Source organism: Aotus nancymaae, unplaced genomic scaffold, assembly GCF_030222135.1.
Source record: "Aotus nancymaae isolate 86718 unplaced genomic scaffold, 86718_ANA_hifiasm-v0.15.2.pri h1tg000016l, whole genome shotgun sequence".
NCBI classification, from domain to species: domain Eukaryota; kingdom Metazoa; phylum Chordata; class Mammalia; order Primates; family Aotidae; genus Aotus; species Aotus nancymaae.
The window spans coordinates 69,263,192-69,278,580 of NW_026988428.1; the positions used below are offsets into that span (position 1 = coordinate 69,263,192).

The 15,389-nt window shown below is 58.6% G+C and overlaps 1 pseudogene; it reads right to left on the bottom strand.

The window, feature by feature from the left end:
• The window catches only part of LOC105719692 (sphingosine-1-phosphate transporter SPNS2-like), a 30,611-nt pseudogene extending 15,455 nt beyond the window's left edge, over positions 1-15,156 (bottom strand).
• Positions 15,157-15,389: the final 233 nt, after the last annotated feature.

The following is a 15,389-nucleotide window of genomic DNA, read 5'->3' on the forward strand; positions in this document are numbered from 1 at the left end:
GGTGGGGTGGGCCAGGCTCTGCCATCCAAGGGACAGCCCAGGTTGGCCAAGCCAAGGGAGAGTGCTGAGGACAGATGGCCCCATCGGTGCCTGAGAGCTCACCACGCTCAGACTTTCCAGTGGAGGAATGGGAACCACCTCCTCCGTGATCCCTCTACTCAGGATTTAAACTGTGCTGGCCTCTCAGGTCTCAGGTGAATGAGGTTTTGGGGCCACCTCTTGAACAGTGGGAGGGGGCTTGGCTAACAGTCACAGGAGCTGTCTGATTATGCCTTCAGAATCCAAGTCCGCTGAAGCAGGAGGCAGTCACCAGGCTGGCCAAAGATCGGCAGGAGAACGGCCAGGAGACTTGCCCCAAAGCAGAGGCACTGTCTGGTTTCAGTCTGAGCTGGCTCTTCCTGTCCCCACTCTCCCTCCGTTCCCCTATCCCCATCCTGGCACTTCCTCATGACCCCACAAACCCCAGCCCTGAGTAGCCTTCAGCTTCCTCTGCCACCCTTCCCACACTTGATCTCAGAATAAATATCCTGATACACACATCTTACATGGAGCTGCCCTGCTCCAAAACCTTCTCTGGCTCCCCACTGCCCCAAGACAAAATCTACATGCCTTATCTTGGCCTTCAAGCCTTTCACAGTCAGACCCTGCCCACTGTCCAGCCTCTTCTCCTTCTGTTCTCCCCATGCACCAACGCATGGCCAACGGGCCACACAAGTCACTGAGTTAGGCAGTGTCACAAACAACCTTCGTTCTCCCTTGCCCTTCCCTGTGTGGCACTGACATCGATTTCCTCAAAGCTATCTTTTTTGTTTTTTCTTTTGAGACAGTCTTGCTCTGTCACCCAGGCTGGAGTGCAATAGTGCGATCTCGGCTCACTGCAAACTTTGCCTCCTGGGTTCAAGCAATTCTCCTGCCTCAGACTCCCAAGTAGTTGGGATTACAGGTGGATGCCACCATGCCTGGCTAATTTTTGTATTTTTAGTAGAGCCAGGGTTTCACCATGTTGGTCAGGCTGGTCTCAAACTCCTGACTTCGGGATCCACCCACCTTGGCCTCCCAAAGTGCTGGGATTACAGGTGTGAGTCACTGCGCCGGCCTGCTCTATTAACTTGGAATTTGAGTTTGTCTGCAGTCGCGATTGTCCCCTGTGTCCCATGCAGGCTCTGCATCATGAAGAATTCCTTAAGGAATGGTCTGGGATTTGCTTCTGCTGGGGTCCCTGGAAATATAGCAGCCTCCATGGGGAAGGAATTAGAAGGCCCAGGCCTGTATGCAGCAGGGGCTGGAACTAGGCTCTCTCCATCAAGCCAGAGCCAGGTGGAAAATGTCTGTTCTTGAAAGGGAACTCCACCAGAAAACTACCCACCAGCGTGGGGACACAGCTTGGAATCAGGGAGCCTGACTGGAAATGGAACCACCATGATTGGAATGCAGAAGCCCCAGGCCTGGAAACTGAGCCAGACTGGTGTTCCTTTGCTGAATCTGGGCGACATGTCATATGGAAGTTGGTTGGGCTATTCTCACCATTTTTTATGTATGTTTAAAATTTTTCATGATAAAAATGTTTATATTAAAAATACTGCCACAAGCTTCAAAGACATTTATCTGGTCACTAAACACTCTGCACCACTTGACTTCAATTCTAGCTCCCACTCCATTTTCTGAGTTCAGCTCTCTGCTTCTGGCATCTGGGAATTTCCCTGCTAGCTTTAGCTGTGAAGCTCAGCTTTGTAATTTAAACATGTTTTCTTGGCATATTTTATCTAGCTTGGAGGGGAAAGGAGGGCTTCACACATTTACTCGATCTCACACGCTGACTACAAACTCTAACTCATCTTTTCAAAGCCTCATTCTAATGTCTCCTCCTTGAGGACGTATTCTCCACCTGCCACCCGCCAGGGTGAGGCGCACACTCTCTGCCATCCACCAGGCTCCCACAATCCCCCTGTGCCTGGGTGGTGACTTGATGATACATTCCCCGTAGCTAGAGGGAATCTACCTGAGGGCAGAAACTGAGTCTGGGCAGAGCCCAACACACAGCCTGCCAAGCAGTAGGTTCAGTGGCAGCTGCCTCTTTAGGTATAGGCCATGGCGGTTCCCGATTTCCCAAAACAGCAAAACCTACGAGCCGTAATTTTTTCTTTTTTTGAGATGGAGTCACACTCTGTCACCCAGGCTGGAGTGCAGTAGTGCAATCTCGGCTCACTGCAACCTCTGCCTCCTGGGTTCCAGTGATTCTCCTGCCTCAGCCTCCTGAGTAGCTGGGATTACAGACGCATACCACCAGGCCCAGCTAATTTTTTTTAGTAGAGACGGGTTTCACCGTATTGGCCAGGCTGGTCTCACACTCCTGACCTTGTGATCCACCCGCCTTGGACTCCCAAAGTGCTGGGATTGCAGACGTGAGCCACCACACCCAGCTTTTTTTTTTTTTTTTTTTCGAGATGGAGTCTTGTTCTATCACCCGGGCTGGAGTGCAGTGGCATGATCTTGGCTCACTGCAATCTCCACCTCCCGCTTCAAGTGATTCCCCTGCCTCAGCCTCCTGAGTAGCTAGGATTACAGGTGCCAACCACCACACCTGGCTAATTTTTGTATTTTCAGTAGAGACAGGGTTTTACCATGTTGGCCAGACTGGTCTCGAACTCCTGACCTCAGATGATCCACCTGACTCAGCCTCCCAAAGTGCTGGGATTACAGGCATGAGCCACCACGCCCAGCCTGTGAGCTGTAATTCTGCTTTGGGCTTTCACAGAGGCTGACCTATGACTCCTGCGGGCAGCTCAGGGGCCAGGCCCGAGCCAGCAGCAGTCTCATCTGCAAAGGGGCTGCTGAAAGTGGGCGGTCCTCAGCAGTTTTCACACCTGGTCCCAGAGGGGAGGCAGCAGGAGCAAGCCCAGGCCTACCCCTGAGCCACCCCCTCCCTGTCTCCTGGCCCAGCAGCCCCTGGTGCCCACAAATAAGCAGACAGCCCCGCTCTCAGCCCCGGCCCTTTGATCTGGGCAAGCACCGACACCTGGCTGGCGCCCTCCACCTGGCTCCAACCTTATCCGGCTTAGGGAAGGCACAGATGCCTGGGACACAGGCCAATTAGGTGACTTTCCTAGTTGTCCACTGAGTCACATCCTGGTCTACTCGAATGGCGTCTTGGCTCAGGTGGCCAAAGGGGTGAGGACACCCTGGAGAGGCATCCCAGCTATGTTGGGGCAGGTGACAGGTGAGGGCCATCAGTTACAGACTAGAGGGTCCCTGAGGATGCTGGGAGTTCTCACCATGGCCCAGAGGCACCCACCCTGGGGACACTGAGATGCCAGACACCCAGACCATGCAGGCCAGTGGGCAGGAGAGGCAGAGAGGCCAGGTCCCTCTTCCGGGCTGGCTGCTGTCCACTGTGAGCCCTCAAGCAAGTGGCTTCCCTGTCTTGGCCTTTGTCCCTGTATCTGATAAGTGAAGCTGATGAAGGGAACCTTCAGGGTTACCGGAAGAATCAAACAAGATGATGCATGGCGTGCTTTGTCCACCTCCGGCCAGGTCACCGGGATGAATAGGAACTGTGTGAATTCTCTTTCATGAGCCCAAGAAGCCAGCCAAGGACAGAGCCACAAAAAGAACCAGGGAACCCTCACAGCTGCCTTGAGCCGAGCCCCATGGCCCTCCCTACCATTCCCTGCACCTCCCACCCCTCCCCTTCCCTGGGCTGTGCTGTCCCTGACCATGCTTAATGGGCATTAAATGGAGGATGCTTGGGATAAAGCCTTACTCCAGATGAGGCAGTGAGGCCGGGACTAGGAGGGAGATGGGGCTCAGACCAGGTCCCCAGTGAGTCAGGGGCCATGCAGGGTGGGGGTTGGGCAGCGAGGCCTTCTCCGCCCTTTCCTCACCAGCCTGGCAGCCCCCTCCTTCTCATGCACCCATGTGCCCGGACCTCCATTTCCCAGCCAAAGTGCTGGTCACTGCATGTGCACAGACCAGAGGGGGCCACCGGAGCCTGTCTCGAGGACAGGGCAGGCAGACTTATTCTGGCCTAGCCAGGGAGGCCCAGGAAGAGGTCAGGGAGGGGTTGGGCTCATGGCCTGGGAAGAGGTGATGTCTGCCAGGGCAGGGACCTGGACACCCACAGGGGACACTGGACCACACAGCCTTGCCCTGTCCTAGCACAGTCCAGTCTCACGTGAGCCCTGGAACCATTGCATCCCCTCTCTCTGAGCCCTAAAGTCCCCATCTGGGCTATGGGGACAGCTAGGAGGGGGCGGTGAGTGGCTGTGGCACTCTGAGCTCAGGAGGCATTGTGCATACTGGAATGCCACTTAGACAGGTCAGGCAGGTTCCTGGGCAGAGCCAGCTCACTCACCCCTCCGTCCCAGGAGGGCCCAGGAGGGGAAGCATTCACCGACTGGAGTACCGACCACAGGGACCTTATCTTACATCTGACTGGGCCTCCAAGCCAGATGGACTCCGGTGCCAAAGACAGAAAAGGCAGGGCCCAAGCTGGGGCCACACAGCACCCCCAGGGCAGAGTCAGGACCAGCCTCCTGCCCGAGCCCTGGGTTGCAGGACTGGCCGGAGTCTCTGCCCGGCCTGAGGGGTGCTGCTGAGGGCAAAGCCAACAAGGCCAGGGAGCCAGCAGCCCAGCTCCCAGAGACCATGCCTCAGCAAGGGCAGGGACAGGGAGGCACATTCCCGGAGGGAGGGCCTGGGAGGCTGCCTTAAGTGCTCCATGACCTCCCACACTGTCCCAGCCCAGCTTCCAGCAGGCCGGGGGCTCAGGCCCTGCTCTGGCAGCCCATCGGAAGCCTGGGCCCTACCGGAGAGGGTGGCAGGGAACGTCAGGCCCACGGCCAGTCCAGGGCCGATTCTCAGGCGCCTGTCCCAGGCTTGGGAACTGCTTTCAGGCTGACCAGGTGGAGTTTCCTGCTGGTCACCTAAGAGGTGATTCCCAGGGTAGATGGTAATGGAAGGCGTGTGGGGGAGGGCAGGAGATAAAAACAGGGTCACCATGGCTCTGTTGTCATTGCCCAACTTACTGACTTAAGGAGTTCCCTACACCAGCCTCAGGATGGATCCCGGATCACTGGGTCCCCATGAGGCTCCAGGACCCAGAGGAAAGGTCACCTCTGCAACCTTGGCCCTTGACCTGCACCCCCGTATCTGCCCTCGGGGCAGGTATTATTCATTTTGTTAGACAAGAAAAGAAGCAGAGGCTCAGAGACATGTTGCCATTGGCAGGCAGCAACAGTGGGACTGGGGACAAAGCCCACTCTCTTTCCAGGAGTCAGCACTGGTGAACAGAGACCGGGGCAGGGTGGGGGGCAGAGGACGGCCAACAGGACAGGACCCACGATGCCAGTGCCTGGGCGGGGGAAGGTGGGGGTGGGCCTCACCTGACTGCAGCAAGCCAGTGCCTCAGTCCTTGACCCCAAAGTGCTGCTGGATGTCCAGAAGGACGCCTGGAGGAAGACAGAGGGGTGCTCACTGGCCGAGTCTGATGCCTGGTGTCCCCAAGCCCAGCCCAGCCTCTTTCCCACCCTGCAGGGCCCAGCCTGCCCCCATCTGCATATCTCCTGCTCTGCTGTGACCTCCACCCTGCCCAGGTTTGCCAGGCTTGCCTCCTGCCCCACCGGGGCCTCCTGTCCCCAGCCCATCCCCATCACTCACAAAGGCCTGAGGGGCAGACACAGGCAGGGCTTGTCTGTGGTTATTCTGCCCCATGGGCAACCATGCCTCCTATCTGCCAGCCTGGGCCTCTTCCCTACCTGTGGCCCAGGCCAGGATCAGTGCAACAGACACCGGCCTTTCCCTCTGGGTCCAAGACCTCAAGAGCAGTGGGGGGCCTGAAAGCTACAGGGAGCCCTCTGACCTGGGAGGGAGCAGCCACACTCACTCTGGTTCACCTGCTCATGCGCGCAAGCACATTCACACACACACACACTCACATGCACACACACACTCACATACACACACACGCACATACGTACACACACGCACACCTGCATATATGCACACATGCATGCACATGCACGCTCACACACACACACAAGCTCTCACCTCCGCTGCTCTCAGGATTGTGTAACTGGGCCCCCCCATTTTCAGACACAGGGTCCCGGGACACAGAGGGAAGTGAGTGGGGCTCCAGGCCCACTTTCTTGGGAGAAGTGGATTCCTGAGACCACACCTGCTCCCAAGCCCAACTACTTTAGGGCTTTGCATGTCACGGGGTGGGGGCAGCAGCTGGACCACCTAGAAACCACCCACAGCTGCCAACAGACTGACAGAGCCATGACTTGATGGCAGGAAGGCAGGGTCTTGGACCCTCCACCCCTCATAGCACCCAGCGAGGGCTTCTGAGTAAGCACAACCCACAGCCCTACAAGGCCTTGGGGTCCCCACCTGCACTTCCTCCCCAGGACAGCAGGACCCAGGCCACAGGTCAGTGCCCCCTGACCACAGTCTGCAGTGGAAGGGACAGGGGAGGAAGGAGGAGATGGCTCTGCCCTTGGGGGCTCCCCAGACAGGGACAGAGGCTTCTGGGGGATGGCAGAGCTCTTCATGATGATGATGATGATGATGATGATGGCAGCATTCAACAGAGGATGGTTTGCCTAACTGATCATTAAATGCCTGTTTAATCCTCATTCAGTCCCAAGATGCTGGTACCAGTATCTGAGTTGACAGATGAGGAAACTGGAGCATAGGAAATTAAGCCATGGGCTCAAAGTCATGCCCCAGGGAAGCAGGAAAGAGTGGAATCTCCGAGCGCTGTATGAGGGTCCCGCTGGCAGCGGGGACTGAGGGTGCAGAAGGACTGGGGAGGTTGGAGTGTCACCATCCCTTCCGAGACCCAGGTTGGGATGCTGAGCGATTTCCTGGAAGGCAGGACCACATGGGCTGATGTCCTAGCAGCCTGACAGCCCCGAGAAGCTGTCTTCCTCCTTGTTAATGCCCTGAGTGGATTGACCATAATTACCCATGATGAAGACTGTGAGAGGCCCAGTTAATGACTTAATAACCAAGGCAGGCTGTGACTTTGCCTTGAGGGTGGAAGCCGGGGCCAGTCCTAGGCCTGTGGATGGCAGGGCCAGCGAGAGGGACCTCTGAGGTGCTCCGCCCCAGCCCCCAGGGGCTCACCATTCCACAATCCATTCCTTTCTGAGTCAGGACCTCTGTTCCCCCTCCTGATGTCTGGCTTTTTTTTTTTTTTTTTTTTGAGACGGAGTTTCACTCTTGTTACCCAGGCTGGAGTGCAATGGCGCGATATCGGCTCACCGCAACCTCCACCTCCTGGGTTCAGGCAATTCTCCTGCCTCAGCCTCCTGAGTAGCTGGGATTACAGGCATGCGCCACCATACCCAGCTAATTTTTTGTATCAGTAGAGATGGGGTTTCACCATGTTGACCAGGATGGTCTCGATCTCTTGACCTCGTGATCCACCCGCCTCGGCCTCCCAAAGTGCTGGGATTACAGGCGTGAGCCACCGCGTCTGGCCCACACCTCCTCTTCTATCCTGGTATGACTTCATCAACTGGGTTCACTCCTGCCACTCCTTTGAGGCCAGATCAGATGTCTGATGTTCTGGGACATCTTCCCTGGTTGCTCCCCTCCCACCGCTCTCTGTAAGTTACTTTCCTCCACTCTCCCCCGTCCAAACTCATTTTAGCACTGGGCCCACCAGGATGAGTGAGTTCTATGGGGAACGCATGCAGGAGCGTGGGTGTGAGTGCCTCCGAGGCCAGGAGCTAAGAGCAACTAGTTACTGCTGCCTGCTAAGTTCCAAGGAACTGTGTGAGGTTTCGAAGATGGTACAGATGCCGGCCTCACTTTCTGTGCTGGTATTTGTGATTCTGATCCCATTTTATTTTGGAAGAAACAGGCTCTGAGATGTAAACTCATTTGTCACCCAGCACATTCAGTTTTGGAGTGAGATCCGAAGCCAGGTCTATGGCCAAAAACCAAAGCTTGTTCTCCTGCCATACTGCCTTCTGCGTGGTTTGCTGGTGTCCTCCAGGGCCCAGCACGCACGTGGCCCACAGGGACTTCGCACGTGGGTGAATGTGGCGTCATCCTCCACTAGACCACAAGCAAGGCAGGGCCGTGGCAGGTCATCTCCAGGACCCAGACCAGGGACTGTCACGATTTGGGTGTTGGGTGGACAGAAGAATGGGTGGAGTCAGGAGGAGGCAGGAGGGTCCCCATCCATAGGCCAAGGGAGGGACATGGGTCTGCATGACTGCAGGTTCCGTTTCTGGGAGGGAGGCCGTATCAAATAGCCATTATGGGCCGGGTGCGGTGGCTCATGCCTGTAATCCCAGCACTCTGGGAGGCCAAGGCGGGTGGATCACCTGAGGTCAGGAGTTCAAGACCAGCCTGGCCAACATGGTGAAACTCCATCTCTACTAAAAATACAAAAAATTAGCTGGGCGTGGTGGCAGGTGCCTGTAGTCCCAACTACTTGGGAAGCTGAGGCAGGAGTATCGCTTGAACCCGGGAGGCAGAGATTGCAGTGAGCCGAGATCACACCACTGCATTCCAGCCTGGGTGACAGAGTGAGACTCTGTCTCAAAAATATATATATATAGCCATCATGACCACGTCCTGTGTGCACGACAAATCAAAACACTCTCATTTCCTCCCTGCAGCACATCTCAACCATCCAACTGCACACTTCCCCACCCTATGACTTCAAGGTCCAACATTTGCCTCTGCCTCCAGGAAGCCTCCCCTGACTTCCTCTACCACATAGAGCTCCTGGTAGAGGGAGAAACATTCCTCCACATCCAGATGGGCATCTAAGGTCTCTGGGAAGTTCTGGGCAGTTCCCAGGACAAGGGAAGCTGTGGATAACACGGCCTGTCCCCACCCTATCACTCCTCAGAGCCCAGCCTTGGGTCCAAGGCCAAGCTCCAGGAAAAAGACCAGAGAAAGCCTTCCCAGGGAACAGGGCTTCCTGCAGGCTGTGAGGCCCAAGGTCAGACCCGGTCTCAGCCTTTCTGGCTTGCTTTCCCTCTTCCAGGCCTGGAAGCGGCCTCAGCCACAGGAGGGTGAGATCCCACTGGCCGCTGGCACGGGAAGCATGTGTCACAGCAGCTCGGCTGTCGCCTCAGATTTTCCTCTGGGCTCCAGTACTCTCCCTTCTTCACCACAGCCTTTTTAGCCTCTTTCCTGGAGGCTGAGGTTTGGTGGGTCACAGGACGGGCCTCACGCCCAGGAGCAGCCTCCCACAGCTCAGGCCAAGCCCACCTCACCAGCCCCGGAACAGGCAAGGTGGAGTTCCCACCCCAAATGCAGACCCCAGCCACCCCAAATGCAGACCCCAGCCAACACAGCCACAGTGTGGTCCTCTCCAGGCGGCACCCCAAATCCACAGCCAGAATCGTCCCCTGGCCACAGGGTCCTCATCGCCCAAGAAAATGGGAGGGTCTGAGTCTTCTCATCCACTGACAACAGTTACGCACCTCCCAAGTCCCAGGAAGTGTCACCTCCTGTCTGAGGTCAGTGTCCCCTTCTCTGGGCCAACTGTCTCTCTCACCTGGCAGGGATGCGGTGCTAGGCCACTCCTTGGCTTGGGCCGGTGCGTTCAGCCTCTCCCTGCCTTCCAGCTCCTGCACAGTGGCCCACACACGTGCCCACACCTCCCTCGTCCTGGTGGTGAGAACAGCTGTCTTGTCCCCTCTGCCAGCGGCTCCTTCCCTCTCCTCCTTTCACAGATGATGGTATTTGTTGTCGCTTTGAGACAGGGTCTTGCTCTCTGACCCAGGCTAAGGTGCAGTGACACAATCACAGCTCACTGCAGCCTCGGCCTTTTGGGCTCCAGCCATCCTCTTGCCTTACCCTCCTGAGTAGCTGGGACCACAGGCATGTACCACCACACTCGGCTGAGACGTTCTTAAGAGTTCTTTCCCCTTCCCAACTCAATATCCTCACCCGCTTTCCTCCTCTGAAACCAGCCACTTCCTGGAGACTCAAGCCCCAGATGCTCTCATCCCCGTTTCCCAGACCCCTGACTCTGATTGATTCCCCAGCTCACCACTGGGTCCCCATTCCCTGAAACACTGCAGGACCCTGAGAGTCAGCTGCAACACCCCCCGACTCTCTCCACCCCATGAGCGTGTCCCATTTATTATCCATCTGCTTCGTTACCCGGCCTCCTCCCTGGGCTCCCTGCCTCTGGCCCCTGCCAGCCGGCCAGCCGGCCTCCAGTCCCTGCCTCCCTCCTGCTGCCTGACTGCACAAGCTCTTATGAATCTCCTACTGGGTTCTAGGTCCTGGCCTGGGGCTCCAGAGGCCACAAGAGCGTTCCTGGACTCAAGGAGCTAGTGCTGTGGCCCACTGGCTGTCACCTCTGGCCGGGCCTCAGAATCGCCCATCAGTCCTTCAGGGACCACTGGCCCACGCCCCTGGTTCAGTAATGGTACCGACAACAAGGATAACACACACATCCATGGGTATCGGCCAACTACTTTATGCCAGGCGCTCTTCCACGGGCACGGCTGCCCACTCACATAGAGCTGTCCATGACTTCTAGTGTTTGAGGTCTCCACGATCTGGCCCTAAGCCAGCTCTTCTCCCAGCCATGGTGCCCACCACACACACACACACGCAGCCCCTGACTCCAGGCCAAGGGCAGCGCCACTAGCCATGACTCTCCACCTCCCTGGACCCCTCCTTCTTCCTGTGAAATGCAGAGACCAGGCAGATCAGTGGCCCCAAACTTGCCTGAGAAGCCCAGTCACCTCTAGGGAGGGTGCTTATTAAATACAGCTTCCTGGGGCCCACCCCAAGCCCGCGGAGCCACCCTCTCTAGATGTGGGACCCAGGTATCTATAAACGCACTGGCCAGGTGATTAGAAACCCGGGCCCAGCTGCTCAGAGCTCCCTGGGGAACCACACGGCACAGGCTGCAGGCATACCCTCTTTCTAAGACAGTCATCTCTAGCCATTAACAGCTGCCTCGCCCTCTAGGTCCCAGACCCAAGGTCACGTCTGTCAGGACACCTGCCCTCTCTCCTCCGAGGCTCTTGGTGAAGTGGTGCCCATAACCGCAAGGGCACCCCCAGAACTGGATGAACTCTGGCCCTGACTTACTCAGCAGCGGGTCCCAGACAGTCACAGTGATTCCCCATCACTGCTAGGCCCTCCGTGGCCCCCAGAGGAGTCAAGCCCAGATTCCAGGACTCCTGGCCGCCTCCTCCCTCCTCCAGCCAGGCCCAATCTGCTGACATCACAGAGCCCTCGAAAGGCCCAGGTGTAAGGGTAAGCCCACACTGACCTCGAGAATCCTTGGCTGAGGCCAGCCTCAAATGCAAGATGCCAACAGTGTGACCCTGAGGTATCTTCCTTCCTAGGCAGCCCAGACAGGCCATCTGGTGGTCAAGCTTGTCCCTGCACGCCCCCTGCTTTCCCCAAGCACAGTCAATATCACCCCACCTTCACCCTGCCCAAGCCTCTTCTCAGCAGCGGCTTACCTGAGTCCTCAAGAGCATGGGCTCCAGAACTGGAGCATCTGGGTTTAAGGCCTGGTTTTCCCGCTTTCCTGCTGTGTGACCTTGGGCAAATGACATAACCTCTCTGTGCCCATTTCCTCCTCTGTAAAACGGCTCCATTTGAAGACCTGCTTCATTTCATATGGTTGGGGTGAGGTCTAAGTCGCTTAATCCACGTACCGTGTTTAGAACAGTGCCTGGCACACAGTAGGTACTCAACAAATGTCATAAATGTCAACCGCCCCAGGGCCTAGGGATCTGAAGGGATGGGCCCTCATGCCCCTGGCGAGTCCCTGTCAGAGGGACCTGGGTCCCCATGTGGAGGTCTCAGTGCTGGCTCACGCTGGGAGTCTTTCTCCCGCTCCGGCTCAGCTCGGCTCAGCTCCCACCTCGGTAATTACAGGGGCCTGGGAGCCTGGCTCTGCTGACCTGGCGCTGGATGGCTAAGGCTGGGAAGCCACAGCATGGCCCCATCGGCACCCCACCAGCCTAGGGACCGGGCCAAGGCCGTCCCTGACCAGCACCCTGGACTCAGGCACACTCACTCCTACCCATCCCCAGACTTCCACAGGGCAGGATCCTGCCCCCATCTGCCCGAGAGGAGGCTACATGACCTTCAGGAGCAGCTGGCCCCTACTCTGAGCCTCAGGTTGTCCATTTGAGAAGTGGCACAGAATCCCAAGACATCCCTGCTGGGTTCATTTCTGAATCTCAGCCGGGTTTGTTCTACGTGTGCCAGTCCCCTGCCCCCATGCCACCTTGCAAATCTGGGTAATTAATGGCAGAGCAGCTTAGTGACCATCTCTGCAGGGACCATGAGGATGAGGCCCCCAGCCCAGATCCTTGACCCTTCAGAGAAACACCCCTCCCCACCCAAAAGTCCTGCCCACAGACCCCACCAGCCGTAGAGAGACACCACCCCCGGAGCCCAGAGCAACCCCCTCCTCCCTGCTGTGTCTCTATGCCCAGAGTGGGCAGGGCCAGGTGGCCGGGCCTCTGGCCTGTGGTTCTAGTCTATCATTTGGGGCCAGCTTTACTGGAACCAGGCACTGCCTTAGCAATTTGGGGGCTTTGCACAGCCACTCCTTGCCCAGCTCAGCCTCCCCAGCCCTGCCCTGGCCCAGGGACTCCAAAGACCACCAGGAGCCAGGGACAAGGTGGCCCCAGTCTTATTGTGACCCATGGGGGTGTGGGCTGTGTGCCCACAGACACAGGCTAAGCTAGGGGCCTGGGGAAGAGGGTGGGGAAGAGATAAGAGACCTCCGAACAGCTACCCTCGAACCCACAAACCGTCAGCCTTCTCCCGCATGCTGCTTCAGTCACCAAGGAGGCCGGGACTGCTGCTCCCCACCTCAGATGGAAACTGAGATGCAGAGGCTGCAGGAGAGAGGCTGGGCTGGCCCCCAGGCTCCCACATCTGGCCTATGTTCCCCACCTGCACCCTAACGCCCCCCAAAAGGCTGCAACCAGTCACCCCTCAACATCCACACCAGTCATCCTCACATGGGTGCTAGAAACAGTTGAGCGACAAGTAAGCCCACCCCTCCCCAGGCACCGCCCTTTTCAGTTTACAAAGCCTCGTCCTGCTGTTTGCCTCCTGGAAGCCTCCTTCAGAAACCCCAGGCCTGACAGTGAAGGAATCCCGAAGACCTCGCAGCTCTAGGAGCGGAAGTGGGGAGACCCTAGCCAGGGCTCCAAGAGGGCAGAGGAAAGTGGGAGGCAGGACCGGCCCCTGTCCGCAGCCTCCAAGCTCTGGCTGGTGCAGCGTTCCAGGTTTGTTCCTCCCTCTGATACTGATGCTCACCCTCATCTCCCCCATGGCCCCATTCACCAACCTCCCAGCCAGCAGGCGAGGACCAGGCCCAGAGAAGACCAGCGCTCTGCTTCACACGGCCTCCCTGTGTGACCTGGGCCAGCCCTTTGCGTCGAGTGCCCTATCTGCAGAAGAGACGGGGCAAAGCTGCCGCTCAACCATAGGAATTCCTCCCTTCCACTTGACACAAAACTCCATTCAGCAGAGGGGAGACTGAGGCCCGGAGAAGGGCACCAGGTGGTGTGTGGTTTATGCCAGGGCTCTCCTCTCTCAACTGCCACAAAGTTCTCTTTAGAGTCTGTCCAAAATAAATCCTTCTCTCTCTCTCTCCTCTGCCCTCCCTCTCTTTCTCTCTCTCTTTCTCTGTTGTGTGTGTATTTGGTAGCTCCAGATTTCACTAGGCTATAGTTAGGCAGGTTCTGGGCCAGCATGCCAGGCACACAGTACTGCTCTCCTCCTGCAGGGAGTCCCTACCTATGCCAGTCTAGCCAGAGTCCTTCCCTCTCAAGGCACCACCATTCCCAACCAGTAGCAGCTCAGTCTAGGGCAAATTCCTACCCCTAGACCCACCCCTAAGAGCTGGGGAGGGGAGCCAGCAGAAGGAAATTCCAGAACCACGTGCATCCCCCCAAAAGCCCAAGGATCAGTCAACTCACAAATGGGCAAAGAGACCTAAACACACGCTGAGACTGGCCCAAGGTCACACAGCAAGCACATTAGGAGCAAATCTGGGACTAGAACCCAATCCCGTCCCCAAGGCTGATTCCCAGAGATGCTCCCTGAGGATGAGGTTCGAGGTCTCTGGTTCCAGAGGCCTGCGCCCTACCCTGCGCCCCACCCTGTGCCCCACTACCCTGCGCCCCACCCTGCGCCCCAAGTGCTATGGAGCGGGGGCGGGGGGGGCGTCTTCAGGCCTCTGTACGGGGCCAGCTGCAAACCGCAACCCGGGTCCCCAGGCGCCGCGGACCCGCCCCGCCCCTCCCTCCGCTCCCCGCAGCCCAGAGCCTTTGTCAGCCACGCGCTCACACGCTCACACACACACAACCGGGCCGCCACGCGCGCACACACCCGTCTCCCTAGCGCGCACCCGCAAGGGGCGCGAGCACTCGCCGCACGCACGCTGTGGGGTGGAGGCGGCGGAGAAAGGAACTGACGGGCCATGGACGGAGAGATGGCCTGGGCTGGGGGAAGGGAAGGAGGCCCGGGAACCTGCGGCTGGGGTGGGAGGGGCGCAGAGAGACACAGAGGAGACTTGGAGAAGAGGACAACGGATGGGCCGCCAAGGACTGGCGAGGAAGCGCTGGCTGCTCCGGGGTGGGGACTCCTCCAACACCTGGCCCCCCGGGTGGGTATGAGCGCGGAGGCGTACCTTGCCCAGTTGTGCCTGAGCAGAGGGCCCGTGGAGACCTCACGTAGGGCCTGGAGCTAGGAGGCCGGGGACGACAGCTCTCTGGGGTCCCCCGAGGCGGGAGTGGGCTGAGTGGGGTCCTGGCCCCCGGGCGGGGTGGGGCCCTCGCTCACCTGCCACGGTGTACCTGTCCAGGTAGTTGAGCACGTTGCCCAGGCTGAGGATGGTGGCGGCTGCCCCCGGCCCGCGGCCCAAGCTGGCCGGTTTGGGCTGCTGCGCGCCCGGGTCCTTGGCAGCAGCTGCGCAGCCGGGGGAGGGGGGGCCGGTGGCTGCGGCCGGGGTCCGCCTCACGCTGCCCGACAGGGTCTGCACCTCATCGTCCGCGGCCCGCGCCGCGCGCCCCGCAGCAGCCGCCACAGCCAGCCCTGCGCTGCGCCCCCCGGGCGCCGCCGCCGCAGCTCCGAGTCCGCCTCCTTCTCGCTGCCCGCCGCCGCCGAGGCGCACTCCAGGCACATCATGCCGGCCGGGATCGGGGCGGCGGGGGACGCTGGGGGCCTGTTGTGGCCAACAGTGGGGGCTGGGAGGCATCCCACAGAAGGCAGGGACAGACCAAGCCAGGATCGGGGGTGCGCAGGAGTTTCAGTCACTGCTCTGCCTGCAGCTGCTGGGAGACAGGCACAGTTTGGCACAGCGAAGGTGGCCATCAGTGAGTGAGCAAGTGATCGCCTGGCTGGGCACCAGGGGAGGCGGA